General features: G+C 39.9%; 1 pseudogene; it reads right to left on the reverse strand.

Moving 5' to 3' along the window:
* Positions 1 to 16,567: 16,567 nt before the first annotated feature.
* On the reverse strand, positions 16,568 to 16,697 carry LOC134386647 (U4 spliceosomal RNA; annotated as a pseudogene).
* Between the last annotated feature and the right edge of the window lie 259 nt (positions 16,698 to 16,956).

The raw sequence follows: 16,956 nt of genomic DNA on the forward strand, positions 1-16,956 counted from the left end.
CTCCTGACCACAGATGTTAACAATCTGTGAGACCTTTGCCCAAGATGTGAAAGCCCAAGCAGAAATGGTGCTACAGGTCATGTATGGTGTAAAGATCCCATTCCATTTACATTGAAGGGGCCCTGCTCTGCTCCCCAGCTAATAGATCTCTTTCACACCAGAGTTTCCCATGGTCACCTGTGGCTTGAATTGCCTGGGGTAATGACAATCACTGGGACAGAGCCCAGGGATTTACTTTTTAACAAGCACCCCAGGTGAGTCTTATGTACCCTGCAACTGGATGAACATAACACCAAAGCAGGTAAGCCCACTGAAAGAGCATCAGCTGAGGAGTCAGCCAAACCTGAGCTGCAGTCCAAGATTTCACTTCCAACTGCCTGACTTGATAAAGTTGCTTAACCTTGAACAAGATTCTTAATCTCTCGGAGCTTTAGTTCTGTCATCTCTAAATTTGGAATAGTCCATCTTAGTCAGTTTTGTGCTGCTATAACAGAATTCCTTAGACTGGCTAATTTATAAAAAGTAGAGATTTACTTCTTACAGTTCTGGAAGCAGGGAGGTTCAAAGATGAGGAGCCTGTATCTGGCAAGGGCCTTCTTGCTGCATTATCCCATGGTGGAAGGCAGAGGGGCAAAAGAGTGCACAAGCACACATGCATACATGGGGGAGAGAGAGAGAGAGCAAGAGAGAGCCTGCAAGAGAAAGCATGCAAGAGAGAGCATGTAAGAGAGAGTATGCAAGAGGGGGCTGAACTCCCTTTTATAGCAAACTCACCGCTATGTGGACAATTGACCCATTCCTGTGATAGCAATGTTAATCCATTCATGACGGCAGAGCCCTCATGACCTAATCACCTCTTAAAGGTCCCACCTCCCAACACTGTTGCACTGGGGATTAAGCTTCCAACACACGAACTTTGGGAGACACTTTCAAACCATAGCAAATAGTATTACCTTAGCTATGGTGTGAGAATTAAGTATGATCACGTATGTCAAAATATATGGCACAGAGTAGGGATCTGAAAACAACAGTAGCAAGGGGTTTCACATTTGCACATTGCCCACTTATCTGAGGAGCAGGGCCCTTCCCACTAACTATCTGCATGAGTTGATACACAAGATTCTTTTGGGTTTTTGCTGAAGAAGAAAAAGGAATGTTAATTTTTTTGCCTTAGGAAAGTATGAGAGGAATTTGGGAAAGAGAAGGGAGAAATGAAGAAGTAGGTGTTAGGGACTGAATGTGTCAACCCCCCCCCCCAAATTCCTATGTTAAAATCATATACCTCGTTGTGATGGTATTTGTAAGTGGGGCCTTTGGGGAAGTAATTATGTCATGAAAGTGGAGACCTCATGAATGGGATTAGTGCCGTTATAAGGGGAGGCCAGAGAGCTAGGGCAGTTTCCCGCTGCCACGTGAGCATACCAGAAGGTTGCCATGTACAACCTGGAAGCGGGCCCTCACCACAGCCCTACAGGGCTGCCACCCCAATCTAGGACTTCCATTCTCCAGAACTGTGAGAAGCAAATGTTTGTTGTTTAAACCACCTAGTCTATGATAGTTGGTGATAGCAGCCGGAACCAAGACAAGAGAGGATAATGGTAGCCATCCCTTCCCTGCCACTTAATTCATATCATATCCCAAGACTGGGAGGAGTTGGGGCTGGAATCTGAAGGAATTGTTTTCTAAAGAGACTTCTTGAGGCTGTAAACTTAAGTAGTGATGTTGTGGGGCCCAAGTAACAAGGTGAGGCAAAGAAACGGGGAACCATTCTTCATTTCTCTGTGGAATTCATTGCCACTCAGAAACCTACAGGTGGCATCACTGGAAGAAACAAAAGACAGAACTTGTTATAAGCATGAATGACCTCACAGCTGCCACTATTAGGAATGGCAGGAGTAAGGGGGTCACCATAAAAGGCAAGGAGCACAGTCTAATGCTGCTAAATTTCTAAAGATGAAAATTCAGTGGTCAGCATGTGCCAGGCATCACCTGGGAACCCCCACACACCTGGAGAGGTCTTTGCAGGGAAGCTCAGTGCCCTCCAGGAGCAGATAAGGGACAGGAGCAGGAACTTTGGGTTACTGGTATCACCATGCCTTGCTGTACATCCGCAGATGGGTGAGTACTCACAGTAATGATTTTCATTATAAATGCCTGTTCTCGGTCCCAAGCAGAACCAGCCAAGCAAGAGCAGAGAAAAATAAATGCTTTTACTTTGCCAGAACTAAATGTCAAAACAAAAGCTCAAGTGGTGATAACTATCATTTCTACACAGGCTTAGTTGTCACTGACCTCAAGCAAACTATTTTAACTTATATATAATACAGTTTCCTCATCTGTGAAATAGCCTAGTTGACAGAGGCTCTCAAGGCTTGATATATGAAGATCAAAATACATCAAGATGAGATATAGAGAACATACAAAAAAGTCAAGAAATTAAGGGTTTGGCCTATACCTGATGGTCCAATAGTGCAGCAGTCTGTGAACTACATCGTATTTAGATGGCAGCAAGAGTGCAGAAACCTGAATTGCTCTGCCAATAATAAGCTGAGTGACCTTGAGCAAGTCTGGAAACTCTGAGCCTCACGTTCCTCCTCTATAAAGGGAAGAGGTCTGTATGGTCTATTTCATTCCCAGGGTTCCAGGTAGATGACATAAGGTCTCAAGAAGAGCAAATAAAAATACGAACCCCTTGTGATGCCAGGGGAGTTACAACCCCCAGCACTTCAAGAATCCAAATGTTGACTGAGATCTTCTGTAAGCAAAAAGAAACACTGAAAAGCCTCGTCAGGTATTTTGTAGTCATCTGGTAATGCAGATTTGAGTGTGTCTATCTTGAGCACACCGAGATGTTTATTCCATTTGGATGTGTGGTAAAAAGTTAATATTTCACTTAAGGAGATGCAGGGAGGTCCCTTTCTGGCATTAGAGACACAGTGAAGAATAGAGGAACAGGGCAGCTTGTCTTGACAGAGAGTGACACTGGTCACCAGCTTATTGATGACACTAGACATTTGAGTTTGGCCTACTATGTTCATCTATTTGTTCATCAACAAATATTTACTGTGTAACCTTCCTAACCTTCCTAAGCACTGCAAAGATGTAAAAAATGCAGAGATATTATCCCTGCCTTCCCTGAATGTAAATCTAGTTTGAAGAGACGGACATACATGCAATTACAAAACAAGATATATCATAAGTATCACATGATTCGAGGCAATAAGTGCCATTTATCCAGTGGGTTTTACACTAATTCAATGTCTTTCTTTAGTACAGTGAGACATCGATTCTAGATGGAGTTCTCTAAGGTTTTTCCAATGAAAGGAGAATTTGTGCTGGAATATTACAGATGATTATATACAGGGAAGAATGAACTAGAGGAAGCTCACTCTAGGAAGGGAAATTAGCACAAAGGCACTAAATTGGGAAATCTCAAAGCAACCAAAATAATGCAGGTGAAATCTTGCACTATTTCGCAGTGTGTCAATCACCTGCAGGTCCCTGCTCACTATTTCTATATCTCACAAAGTGGATCCCATCCAACCAATCGTTACAAACAGCTGCTTGACCCAAAGGTGGTTGTTTCTTTAACCAGAATTACTTGTTTCATTAAAGTAAGTGGTTAGTTGCTCGACTACAGTTGAGAGACCTATAGATTCAATCTTTTTACTAACATGCCAAAAAAAAAAAAAATAGATCTTCCTATTTTTGCTCACATCCAGTAAGAACAGAAGAATGTGTAGCCCCCTACTCCCCTCTTAGCTTTAGGCGGATCTTCTACCTTTAGCTAACACAATAGTTTTGGTCAACAATAAAGCCACTGGGACCTATCAGGAGCATGAGTAGCAAAAAGCCAAACCATTGGGCTTCCTATTGGAAAACAGGTTAATAAATATCCCAGACATATCAGGATTTAGCAATGTATTATTGCTCCACTGAGCATGTTATTAATCTTGTTAGCTATTAGCCATAGGTGATGCCATATCACTATGATGAACTTTCTTTGCAAATCAGCAAGACCTAAAACATAATGTCACCAGCAGCTGGTGTTGGGAAATAAACTCAGGACTAACACCAACGGGAGACATAAACATTGAGATAAGCAAACATGCTCAATAGAAGAGATGTGCTGTATATGACACATCTGGCAGTCACCGCTCTCACAACTGAGTTGAATTCATCCCACTTAATAAGCATTAGCCTAAAATGATCCTCATTGTTTCATATCATTTTTAGTAGTTTGAGAATTTTTAAATCTTAAAAAGATATTTTTACAAGTACATTATCTACTTTGAAAGATTTGTTTCAATTACCTTTTATAACACAGCAGGTCTATTGTTTTAAAGCTTGGTGTTGGTTCCTTCACTTTGCACATTCACCCTTTGACAAGTTTCTCTCAATTGACACATTCTATTTATATTTCAACATATTAGTATAACAAATTTAAATAAAATCCTCCACTTGTGTCATTAGCTAGCATTTGGCAATAGGCCTGATTGCCCTTGGCAGCAAAATGATTTAAGTATCAAAAAGGTTATTTTTATCATTTATTAAAAATGCCTGTTAGAGGACTATTACCACCAACTTCCCAACCTCTGCACAGAGTCTAGTGTAGTCTTAATGTACCTCTCCAGGTTGTATTGAGTGACTATCAGTCAGCGTGGTCCGTTTTTCTAACAAATGAGGAAAGCTTGTCTGAATGAGAGGAGTTTAAATGATTTTAAAATTTTTAAGTTTAATGAGTAAAATAATTCTTGTGCTAATCTATGCTGGAACTTTAAAGAACAAGGTTTTTCCTCATTATTGACATTTTGGGGAAATACAAACAGGAATCTACTTAACCCACAGAACTCCTAATGTACACTCTTCTAACCAAGAAGCTGAATGTGTTTCATTAAGCACCCTGACTAAATATAAAATGCACTGGGCATAGAAAACCCTTGCTTTATAAGGACATTCATAGATCTTATTCACCACGGCACTTCCAGCAAGTAGCCCAGTGCCTGGCATAATAAATGTTCACTAAATATGTGTTACATAATTAAATGAAGAATATCAATTCATAGTGTACCTCTGAACAGAGAGGATGGCTTAAAAATAAGATGAGTTGTCATATATTTTCTACTCATTTGTGATTTCCTTTAAATATGAGACATAGCTATAAGAAGTAAATAATATGGAGAGAAATATTTGGAGCAAGCAATGCGCTAAACCTTGGAAAATCAGCCACTGTGACAGTATATTTTTCCCTTTTATGAAATGACCCAGGTGAGAAATAAAGAAAAGGGAGAAAAGGAGGCTGAAAGGAAGGGAAAAAGGAAATTTGTTTGTATTTACCATAGGAAAATATTATACTTAAATACATATTATCACTTGAGTAATCTATCAGATTGTCAAGATCTTCTACAAATTAATAGACGCTGCATAAAATGGAAAAATATCCACGTGCTGTGACTTTGGTGCTTTTCTGACTCACCATGAGAATTTGAAACATGGTTCCATGATGAGTGATGCTTTAGTAACTAGAATAAAGATTTTAATGCTACACATGGAGAATTTTATTTAGTAAAGACTTCTGGGCTTTGGGAGAGAAGACATATGAGTAAATATCGAGCAAAGAGATTTAAGACATATAGAACACTCTTCAGGGAGTTTACAATCTGGTGTCTTCAATAAACATTTTAGGAGGGGGAGAAAAGGAAGAATATGGAGAACAAGAGGAATCTGGGTTTCAAAAATACCTTCAAAAGAAAGAAAGAGAAACTAGAAACTTCTGGGATAAGACAAAAGGGGAAACTATGAAACACAATGGAATTTAGCACCTGAAAGAACCTCAAACTGCAGGTGGGAAAAATGCTCAGAAATGTGGACCACCACCACCTTCAGTCATAGATACAGTGTTATCCAGTTATAGGGAAAAATAAATAAAAATCTGAATGTTGAAGGAAATGAGAGTATATCTAAGCTGTATTGTTAATAAAATATTTATAAAACATTCATATCAGAAGCTAACTGCTTTTCAAATATAACTCAACAGTGAATAAGGTGAATTTTAGATGACGTATGTAAAAGAGGCTTGAAATAATCCTCTGAACATCAATGGTAGTTTTTGTAAACACAGACAATATGCTCCTTAGCACATTGAGTTCCCTCCATCTTGGAAAACGTCCATTGCACTGGTTGTAGACTCTTAATTTTCTTAAGTGCTACTAAGTGCTGCTAAGACGTAAACAGCCCAGAAAAGGATTACTACCCTTTTCCATAGATCAGTTAAGGCATAAACAACAGATGAATAGATTGCCTTGCATAAGCTTGCTCTGCGAAAGAAGGGAGAAGCGTGGAAAAGAGATCTCTATTGAAGGGCTTCCACCTGTCAGATGCTGTATTAAGGATAATATATGTATTATCTCTTTTAATCCTCCCAACAACCCTGCAAATTAGCATTAATAGGAACATTATTTCTATTTTAGAGATAAAAGAATTGAGAATCAGAGAGGTTGGCCAGTTTTCACAGAACTAACAATCGGAGCAAGTAGGATCTGAACACAGATCAGTTGGGCTAAAAATAGCTGTGCTCAGCCCCACTAGACTATGCAACATCCTTTACAAGAGAAAGTTTCAATAAAACCACCATGCACTCATTCTGGGCTACAAATATGCACTCCATTTTATATGACCTTCATTATGCTAACTGAATAAATGCTACCAGTGACTACCACTTGGTTGCTTCTATAACCTGTGCTCTGGAAGTGATAGTCAAACATCTGTGTCATGACCCTGATGGGTACTTTTTAGAGAGCTCTCTTTTGAAGCTAATGCTGCTTTTTTTATAGATGCTGTATTTTTTACTGGCCTTACGTCGGCAGTTACCTCCACCGCTACCAATACCAACAACAGATTGTTTCAGATTCTCTGCAGCCCCTAACACAGTGCCTTGCAAATAATTGGTAGTAAATTATTGCTGAATCGAACCAAAATATACTGAACTGAATTGAATTGTCCTAAATTACAGGACCAGGTAGCACAGTCCACATCATCTTTGATTCAAATAATTATTGAACACCAACTGTGTGCCAGGTGACACAGTATTTTGTAGTATCATCCACGCTATTTCATTTTTCTTCAACATTTTTAAAGTAGAAGACAAGACTCTATTGTTTGTTATATCATTATAGAGATATAATGGTATTTAATATCTTTAAACTTTGCCATTTACAGGTACATGTCAGTACTGTAGACAAGTCTTTGGAGTCTTGCTAGGTGACTTTTTTCCCCCATTGGGAAAGTGGAAATGCAAACTTTTTATCCTAGAATCTTTTCAATTTTGAAAATTCAATTCTTGAGTTACGTGGGGCACTGCAGGTTTGGAGGAAAAGTGGGGGATCAGAAACAATATCTAGATGCTTTGTGATTTACTTCCTATCATTCTCAGATTTCCTGCCCACTTTTTGTTATAGTTCTAAGACCCACAGTCCTCCAGTAATTTAATCTGCTGGTTTTGATCCTTCTTGCTCCTTTTCCATGTGGCCATTGCAATGTGGCCATTCGGGTTGTTAAGATATGCTAATCCTCAGGGACGTAATTAAGGGGCACTGAGATGCTTTCAGCAAAGGGCAGTTCATCCAGTACAGCTCTACTGCTGTTTGTGCCCGTTAACTACTTCGCAGTCTTTTCATGTCCCAGAGTCAATCTGTGTTTAAAGGATGGAAGTGAGTGGGCAGGACAGGGCAGTTTATCTTTGCTGCCTTCTCATTTATTATCACATTGCTCCCTCACATAGCACTACCTCAGCTGATCAAAATCAGGGACCACATATCACCAGAGTTATTGGGATGAAAGGCAAAATACATTTTTTGTTCACTCTACATAAGAGTATTTGAAATAACCACGATAAAAAAAATCTGGTGGAAATACCCAACCATAGAATTGGCTTATTCCAAAGTAGGAATTACTGTTTTCTTTTGCTAGCTTCCCACAGCGGTTACAGACATATTTTCAATATATGAATATCCATAATTATCAGATCAGCTTGTAAAATTGTGTCACTCCACACACTCTGCCTGTAGCCAGCACATCTGCTCTTGATTTCAAACGGGGAATGGCCAGTTATCAGCAGGAGAAGTTCAGCTCTGTTCTGCTTCCTGATGTAAGGCCATATTCCTTTGAAAGACTTCAGCATAAAAATGATCTACTAAAATAGCATTCATTCAAATTGTGCTTTCTCTCTCTTTCTCCTAAAATTCAACACAGTCAAAATTTATTAGGTGCCTATCATGTTCCTATATTGTCAAAGTGAGAAGCCAGAAAATACATCAAAGAGAAAGAAGCAGGTAAGAACTCAGGCAGATGGAAAATGCAACTCTGAAAGAAATCCTGGAGATTTTCCAAAATACCAGAAATCATACCACTGAAATCAAACAAGAACAAAAAATGAAAGGAGAAATTTTTTCATCCATTGAGAAGACAAGTCAATCAATGTGAATGCGACAGCCCAGGACCCTTAACACAGAAACTTGAAGAAAAAACCTTTGCCAGGAAGACAGATGGAATTCATCACTCCACTGCAGTATCCTGAAATATACAGGGCTTTGTAAACTGTCCATCTGAACTATGAGAATAACATCATTTAACACAGTCATTAAATGTAAGAGCCATAACATGTATAACAACCATGTATAGGTGACAGCAGTCTTCTGAAAAATACCCAGGACATCTCAAACTTTGCCAGATTGAACAAAGAAAACTGTACAAGGTGCCCACACAATGCTGAAAAGTTGCCTGTTGCATCTAAAGCTATTGAGAAGAGACAATTTAGCAACATCCAATAAGCACATGATCAGGAATAATTCAGTGGAGAATGGCAATCTGTGTGCCAAGAGATTGGACATGGATTTCACTAAATAGTAGAAGTGATGGATTACAGAGAGCAGTGGGGGAGGTTTAATGGCCATTCCATTTTGAGAACAAGATATGGCCTTTCTAGTGGTTTCCAGCATAGAGGATTTTTGCTGCAATGAAATGTTATCTCTGAACAGGCCATTCCAGCACACAACAGCATGAACTAACAAAGCCTGGAGTCCAGTGGAGGCCACCTCCTCACCCTGTTATATTACCTGTGGCTAGCGTTGCTATGACAACTTTTCAAAGTAGCCTTATTGGGGACCAAAAAAAACCTACAGGCACAGATTATGTCTATAAGACATGAAAGAGCTGGTCAATTCAGTGGAGGGTCAATGGTCAAGACAGCTCTTAAGAATTATTTAGAAACCCTCCACCCCAAATTTTAAAAATTGTCTGGTATCTTCACTTATGTTGTTATGAAAGTATATGTAAGTTTCTTTATAAATCTTAATACAATAATTACACAGGACCCCGAAATCTTGCCCTTTCTGATTCCTATGGTCGAAATGTAATTTTCTTCTATCTCAATACTCATATTGAAAGAGATTTTTATAGCCTACTTTATATTCATGCCCCATGAGAGAGGACCTTTGATGCAGGGAACTGAGTGGAAAAAAGGAGATCAGAAAGTTCACATATCATAGTGACATGTGACACATATCACATGGTCAAGGACGAACAATAAAAATAAAAAGACAGATGATGAGGAACTTTTTCTCGTTTCCCAATTCTACCAAGAAAAACATTACTTCCCTTAGTAATTATTTTCCAGTTTCTACACGTGGTTCTCATGATAATTGCTAACTTTGTGAAATGTTAGAACACTTACACTTATGTAAAGCAAAGTGCCTTTTGACATTTATGAAGTGCTGATTCTCTATAAATATAGAGAAGTGGTAATCATCACAAGAACTACTCAATGGAACGGATCAATAGTGAAGACAAATACTCTTCTTTCACTGAAATTCAGAAGGCAAAAAAAAAGTCTATTTTTTATCGCTTTGATAAACTAGCACATTCTGTGACTTGCCAAATAAGATTTAAGATTAGAGCTATGATGCAGACACAGGGAAATTTTAGGAAGAAAAGAATCACAGGTCAACTTGGTCTATTTCCTCCCCACATACAGATCTATATATAGATATGTGTGCATGAACACCTTTGGAGACAGATAGTGGCAGCTATACTGTCACTCACCTTATGATCTCTTGAAAAAAAAATCACCAGTTGTGGGTAGCTTGTAACACAAAATAAGCAGTCATATCTACCACAAAATTGCTGGAAAAGCAGATAAGCTTTGAAGAGTGATTTGGGGAATATTAAGTGTACATTGTGCCTCCATTTTCAAGTGACATTTCTTTTCCTCACAACTGGAGACCAGTGCTGGAGAAGTGGCACCGGTGCCTCTGTGGAAAGCACACCTAGCCCAGATCAGAAGCTTCTCAAAGGGCTGAAGATGGCCACTTACACTTACTTGCTAATTCAAATCTTGTTGGGCTTGCCTGTAATATAAGTGGAGACCAAATATCTATAGGCCAGAAAGCAAGCACCAGATCAGCAGAGGCTGTGCCCATCTTGTGAACGAAGCTTGAATGCTGGGTTAATTTTAACATCCCACAGATCCAGTGTGTCTCTTCGACCCATCTTCCCCACCACTGTTCATCATATTTTAATATCTTAAAAGGGTCAGGGATCTGGGTGCTATCAAGGAGGTTCCAATTCCCACATGGGTGATACAGGCCTCCAAAAACAGGGCAAGTGGGATCATTCATTTATGGAACAAATATTTACAGAGCACCTACTCTGCATATGTATGTGAGAGCAGTGGTACAGTGGTCAGAAGTGTGGACTGTGGGGCCAGGCTGCCTGAGTCAAATCCAATTTGCCATTTGCTAGCTGAGGAGGCCTTGGATAAATTAACACAAAGTAATAACACGCTGTGCCTCAGTCTCCTCATCTGTAAAATGGAGATAACAGTAGTGCCTACTTTTTGTGGATCCTGTAAGAATTACAGAGTTAATACTGTGAAGTACCTCCACAATGTCTGGTATACACTGGCCTTGGTAAGCATCTGCTCTTAAGTCTTACCCAACACATGCTGGTGTCTAGTGAATTAGGAGCTCCCAGTTTCATATGGCTTATCTCTGTTTGATCTACTTATCATCACCAAAGAAATAAATAAAATAAGACATTCTTTTACTATTTTTTCCACTTAGCCTAAAGTATCCAACCAAATATATAATAAACTGTTAATTATGCCTCAGTCTTTCCAAGCTGTTTACTATAATTAATCTCATAGTTCATCAGGGCAAAAATTTTTTTAAAAAGTAGTTTGCTCCAACTTCAAAAAGTTAACACTCTAAACTTCCAGTTTATAATCCTGTTATTAATAATAATGGTACCTACGACTTACCAAGTATTTACTGTATGCTAGGCATTGTGTTAAACCCTTGTAAACTTTCTCTTTTACTCCTTAGAAAAATCCCATGAAGTGGGTATTAGTATCCCCAGTTTATAGATAAGGAAAATAAAGCTGCTGAGGACTGTTTCTTGCCTAATACCCCACAGGGAATAGAGTAACACTAGCTGCTATATGTCAAGCCCAAATCTCAGTGGCTTGACAAAGTCAAACTTTCTTGCTGATGTGCCAGCCTGATGCAGCAGCAGTGGAGGTGGGAGGGCACGTGGGCTGTGCTACAGGAAGTCACTCAGGAACCCGGGCTCTTCCTATCTTCAGTGTCCTCTTCCACGTTCCCCCCAGACCTCTCCATTCAGCCTGCTGAGGGGAAAGAGAGTTACGATCATAAACGGAAGGGTTTATTTCTGGCCCAGGCCTGAAGGCACATACTCCTCCTGCACTCATTCCAGTAGCCAGAATTCAGTCACATGGTGTGATATTGTGAAATATATATTTGGTCTTCCTCCCACTTCCTGGCCTATAACTCCTAAATTCCTTGGAATGTCCAAAGTGATAAGTGTCTTTCTGTATGACTGATGGCTGGCAACCCCTTCAGGATGGGGGCTGGTCACAGGAAAGACCAAGGTCCCCCCCAACTTCAGAGAGAGGAGAGGGGCTGAAGTTTGGGTTGATCAGCAGTGGCCAGTGATTTAATCTACCATGCATATTTAATGAAGATTTCATAAAAACTCGAAAGGCCTGGGTTTGGATGAGCTTCTGCGTAAATAAACACATGGAGGTGCCTGGAGAGTGGTGCACCCAGAGAAGCTCTGTGGAAGCTCTGTGGAAGCTCTGTGACCTTTCCCCCGTACCTCGCTCTATGCATCTCTTCATCTGTAGCCTTTGTAATATCTTTATAATAAACTAGTAAATGTAAGTAAGTGTTTCCCTGAGTTCTGTGAGCCACTTTAGCAAATTAATCAAACCCAAGGAGGGTGTCATGGGAACCCCAATATATAGCCAGTCCAACAGAAGCACAGGTAAAACAACCGGTAGCTTGCATTTGGAATTAGAAGTGGGAGGGCAGTCTTGTGGGGCTGAGCCCTTTAACCTGTGGGATTTGACACTATCTCCAGAGAAGTAGTACAGGAGTTGAATTGGAGGACACACCGCTGGTGTTGACTGCAGAATTGCTGGTTTGCTTCATGTGTATCAGAAGCATGTTGTGAGAGTTTAGCAGGAGAAATTGAGTTTTGTTTTGTTTTGTTTTCTACATACATGGCCACACCTAGACTGTAAGGGGGCCGTGGAAACATGACCATTCTGGGTGTTCTTACTCACAGCCTCCAAGACACATTGCCAGGAAGTAGCAGAGCCAGGACCTGAACCAGATCCACCAGGCTCCAAAGCCCTTACCCTTACCCACTGCACTATTCATGTCTGCATTAGCCTTTCAGATTTGTCTGCATCCGCCTGCCAGCTGACTTCACAGCAGATTGTAAGGCTAACTCTACCAATATTCATCCATGTGAAATTTTTTAAAAAGAGTTTTATATATACCTAGTTGTATATATAAAATTTTATATATACCTAGTTGTATATGTAAAATTTTTTAAAAGAGTTTTATATATACCTAGTTGTATAACTATTTTCTTGACATGATTTATTTAATCTCGTCAAGAAAATAGTTAAGGACACTATAAAGCTTGTATTGACCTACCTCCATCTTGCACCAGCCTTTGATTCTATAAACATCCGGGACCGTCTCTGACCAAAACATACACCCTGCATGGAGATTCCAAATTATTGCAATCTCTTCAAAGTCTATATCAAAATATACTACTATACTAAATTTAAATTTGTGACATATGAGATTCCAGTTATGTGTAGGACTTCTGTATAATAGTCTTCATGTACATATTAGTTGGATTCTTGTCCTTGAATTAAGGAAATAAAGACATGTTGATGACCCATTTTATCAATAAGTGATAAATATTGTAAGAATTCTTCAAGAACAGTAATCAAAATCCGATGTGTTGATGCCACACTAAAAAAAAAAATTGATGACAGACATAGCAAAGATTATTATAATCAACACAGGTCTACAAAATGGTGAAACATTAGAAAAGTCTTGGACCATATATGAAATAGCACCATATAATTCTAGCAAACATCCTAAAAGTAATGTAAGAGTCATGAATCTGATTGGATAATTCTGCTACTTGAGCATAACACTATTGAAAAACAATTCAGGAAACTCATCAATCCCTAATAGGAGAAGTCTTTATGCTCAACAATTGGAAAATTTTTATCATCATTATCATTTCCATTTACCAAGTATTTTCAGCTTTCTATCTTCTTAACACAGGGTAGGAGTCCATTTCCCCACCCTCTTCGAAGTTAGGTGTGGCCTTGTAACTTGTTTTGGTTTATGAAACGTGAATAGAAGTGACAATTGTCATGTCCAATCAAAAAACTTAAGAGCAAGTACATGATTTGCCACAATCCCACTTTTCTGCTGTGGTAGATTAAAAATGGCCATAGATTTTCTGTGGCTTCTCCTATCAAGAGGTGGAGTCCATTTCCCCTCCTTTTGAATCTGAGCTGGCCCTATGACTTGCTTTGCCCTCAAGAAGGCTTGAAACTTTGCCTCTCACCCTTCTTGGAACAATCCCACCATGTGCATAAGCACAGGCTAGTCTCCTTGAAGATGAGAGATCAGAGCGTTAGAGAAATCCATCCATCCCAGCCTTCCCAGCAATCCCAGTGGAGCTGCTGACAGGTGAGTGAGCCAGCCAGCACCAGCCAGTCCCCAGCCAACCCACCAACTGACTGTAGCTGCACGAGCAAGCGGCCCTAGGCAAGAACAGCAGAACTGCCCAGCTAAGCCCAACCCAAGTTGCAAAATAGTAAGCAAATAAATGGTTGTTTTTGTACGCCACTAAGTTTTAGAATTGTTGGTTACACAGTAATAGGTAACTGAGACACCTGCCTGGACAATCATAGAAGTATATACGGAGCGTCATCAGCCTGGGTCTCTGAGTGAGTGGGACACAGAGAAGAACCCTTCAGCCCAGGATGGATGTGTAATAAGAGTAGGAAATACCACTTTGTCGTTTATGTCACTGAGATTTTGAAGTTGTTTTTAACTGCAGCATAGCCTAGCCATTCCTGACTGATTCAGAAATTGGTGCCAACAAATGGCATTCTGTTCTACCAGAAGGAAACTAAAATGTGAGGTCAGGCAGTGGACTGAAAGAAAACCGCTACCAGAAGCTGTAAGGATAACACTACCAATTGCACAGTGACACAATATTTGGTAAAATGCTCACCTGTGAAAACTCAGAAGGCAGAAAATGTACCAAATGGGTGTATAGCTCTAAAGAAGAGTAGAGAGCACATGCAGCAGAGTCCCACAGCCGCCCTACAGTGGACACAGTGTGAACAAGAAATAAACCTCCCATTTTTAACACACTGACATGTTCATGGTTGATTGTTTTCAAAGCACGCCCTGACTAATACCACCTGTGAGCCATTCTTAACACTAAAGCAGTGTCTGGAAGCACTGAAGGGGAGGAGACCAAGTCACTGCTTTACTGTCGCCTACAGAGAAATGCTCACTAACAAGGGGAACATAGGAAATATTGGCCTGGAACATAAAGCATTTGGTTCTGGAGTGCTGGGAAATGAAACAGCAGCCAAATCTTCAAAACCTCCTGGCTTCCTTGAGTAAAAGCACCAGGTAGTCTGTAGAGCACTGGACTGCAAATAGGAAGAAGCCAAGGGAAAGAGCAGAAAAGGGTTCGTCTGGGATTGCTCCCGTTCTAATATTCTCATGCCCTGTCCATTGGGAGTTCTTTGTTATAAGTGACAACACTGGAGAAAACATAACCCAAAAAAAAAAAAAAATAGTCCTTTTGTAATTCCTTTTATCAATTGTAAGACTGGTGCAATCAAACACATAGTCAGGGTGTTATGCAGAATGTGACTCAGAATAAAAGAGATGGTTTTGTTTTTCTTTTTTCTTTTTTTTTTTTTGGATTTAGAGTTAGTTTTGAGAAATGTGATTTTGCAAGACAGCAGGACATAGAGGAGCCGGTAAAACTTCACAGTGATTCTTAGACCTACCCAAGCTTTCCCCTGATATTTTTATAGACCTGACCTCCACTCAACCTTTTTTCCTTCTGGAACTACAACCACCATACTTGAAGTGTGCAAAAGAGGACTTAGATATCAGCAGGAACTCCAGGTGGGGGAGTAAGATTTAAGTGCAATTGATATCAGGCATCAGATAAATCTCAACCAAGGGAATGAGTCTGTCCCTTCTCAAACAGCAGGTTTAAACATGCCCAGATCTAGGATTGATAGATGTGTGCTGCTATTTCATATATACCAAGGTGACCCCATTCACTCAGCCTGCCACAGCAGTGATTCTTGAATAAATGTCCCCAACTGAGAAAGAAGTGCAAAAAGTGATTCTAACAAGCGAGACTTATCATCAGAATCACCATCCCTGAGCTCCAGTCAGTGAACGCAGCCTGGCACTGTGCGGCCCAGGACTTCATCAGTCCCTCTTCATGCAGCAACAAGTGGAAGCCCACCCCCCAACCCCTCAAAAAAAAAGCTCCTGCTGATTCTCATGGAAATGGGCATCTCAATATTAACACCAGCTGGGCAGCTAATAAAGCAACTATCAGTTATCCAGGAACACCATTATTCCTGGCTGCAAGTAGGGGAAAGGGCCAAAAAATAAAGCAAATAAATCCAAGGGAGGACAAATGTAACACTCCAGAAGTAAGAGCAAAATGGGTAATGCTAAAGTATTTGATCATTTACCGGGGGAAACAGTCAAGTGCAAGATTAGTGAAACTTGAAAAGAGATGTATTTGTGATTCAAAAGGCTCATTTTTTTCCAGCAAAATAGGCATAAGCACAGAATCCCAACTTTTCTATTTAAGCACAAATTAGAGAATACCCTTTTTTTTAACATTGTTTTCTTCAGGCTGAATCACTCTCTTTAATAATACCTGTAGTTGTGAGATGTGGAGCTTTTTGATGCTCCATAGTTATCAAGTTGTAAAATACCTGATTCTGTTATTTACTATAGCCTTTAGAAATTGAATGCTGCAGTAATTTTCTAGCATTCATAAATCCACAGCCGAACCCCGGCCACCACCTCCAGTTCAGGAACATAGTAGTCACATGCCAACCAAAGTTGGAGGGTCAGGGGGAAAAGGATAGCTCCGTCATCATTCCTAGGGCAGGACTGCAGCTTTCTGTCAAAAGGCACCTGAAGCCCGTAAAAAAGGGATAAGTTGCTTTGAAACAGTTTTTCAATTAGCAATAATCGCGCCTCGGATAAACCTCATTGGCTACGATACTGCCACTGCGCAAAGCTTGAAACAGTTTTTGACTATATTTATCCCACCCAAAAAGATCTCGATGCAAAATCAGACAAAACCGTTTTTAATATCAAACCAAATAATCTGGTATTTTAATTAGACAGTTTGGTATTATAGAGGCACAGACTATGTGAATGATAAAATGTCAAGGGAATTTTTTTCCTGCACAAAATTTGGGCTGAATGCTCTTCACTTCTTGGTTGATACCAGTTTTGACAGACAAATTCTCAACCCAGGCCCATATTTTCTCACTGG

This window comes from Cynocephalus volans, chromosome 9 (assembly GCF_027409185.1).
Source record: "Cynocephalus volans isolate mCynVol1 chromosome 9, mCynVol1.pri, whole genome shotgun sequence".
Lineage (NCBI taxonomy): Eukaryota > Metazoa > Chordata > Mammalia > Dermoptera > Cynocephalidae > Cynocephalus > Cynocephalus volans.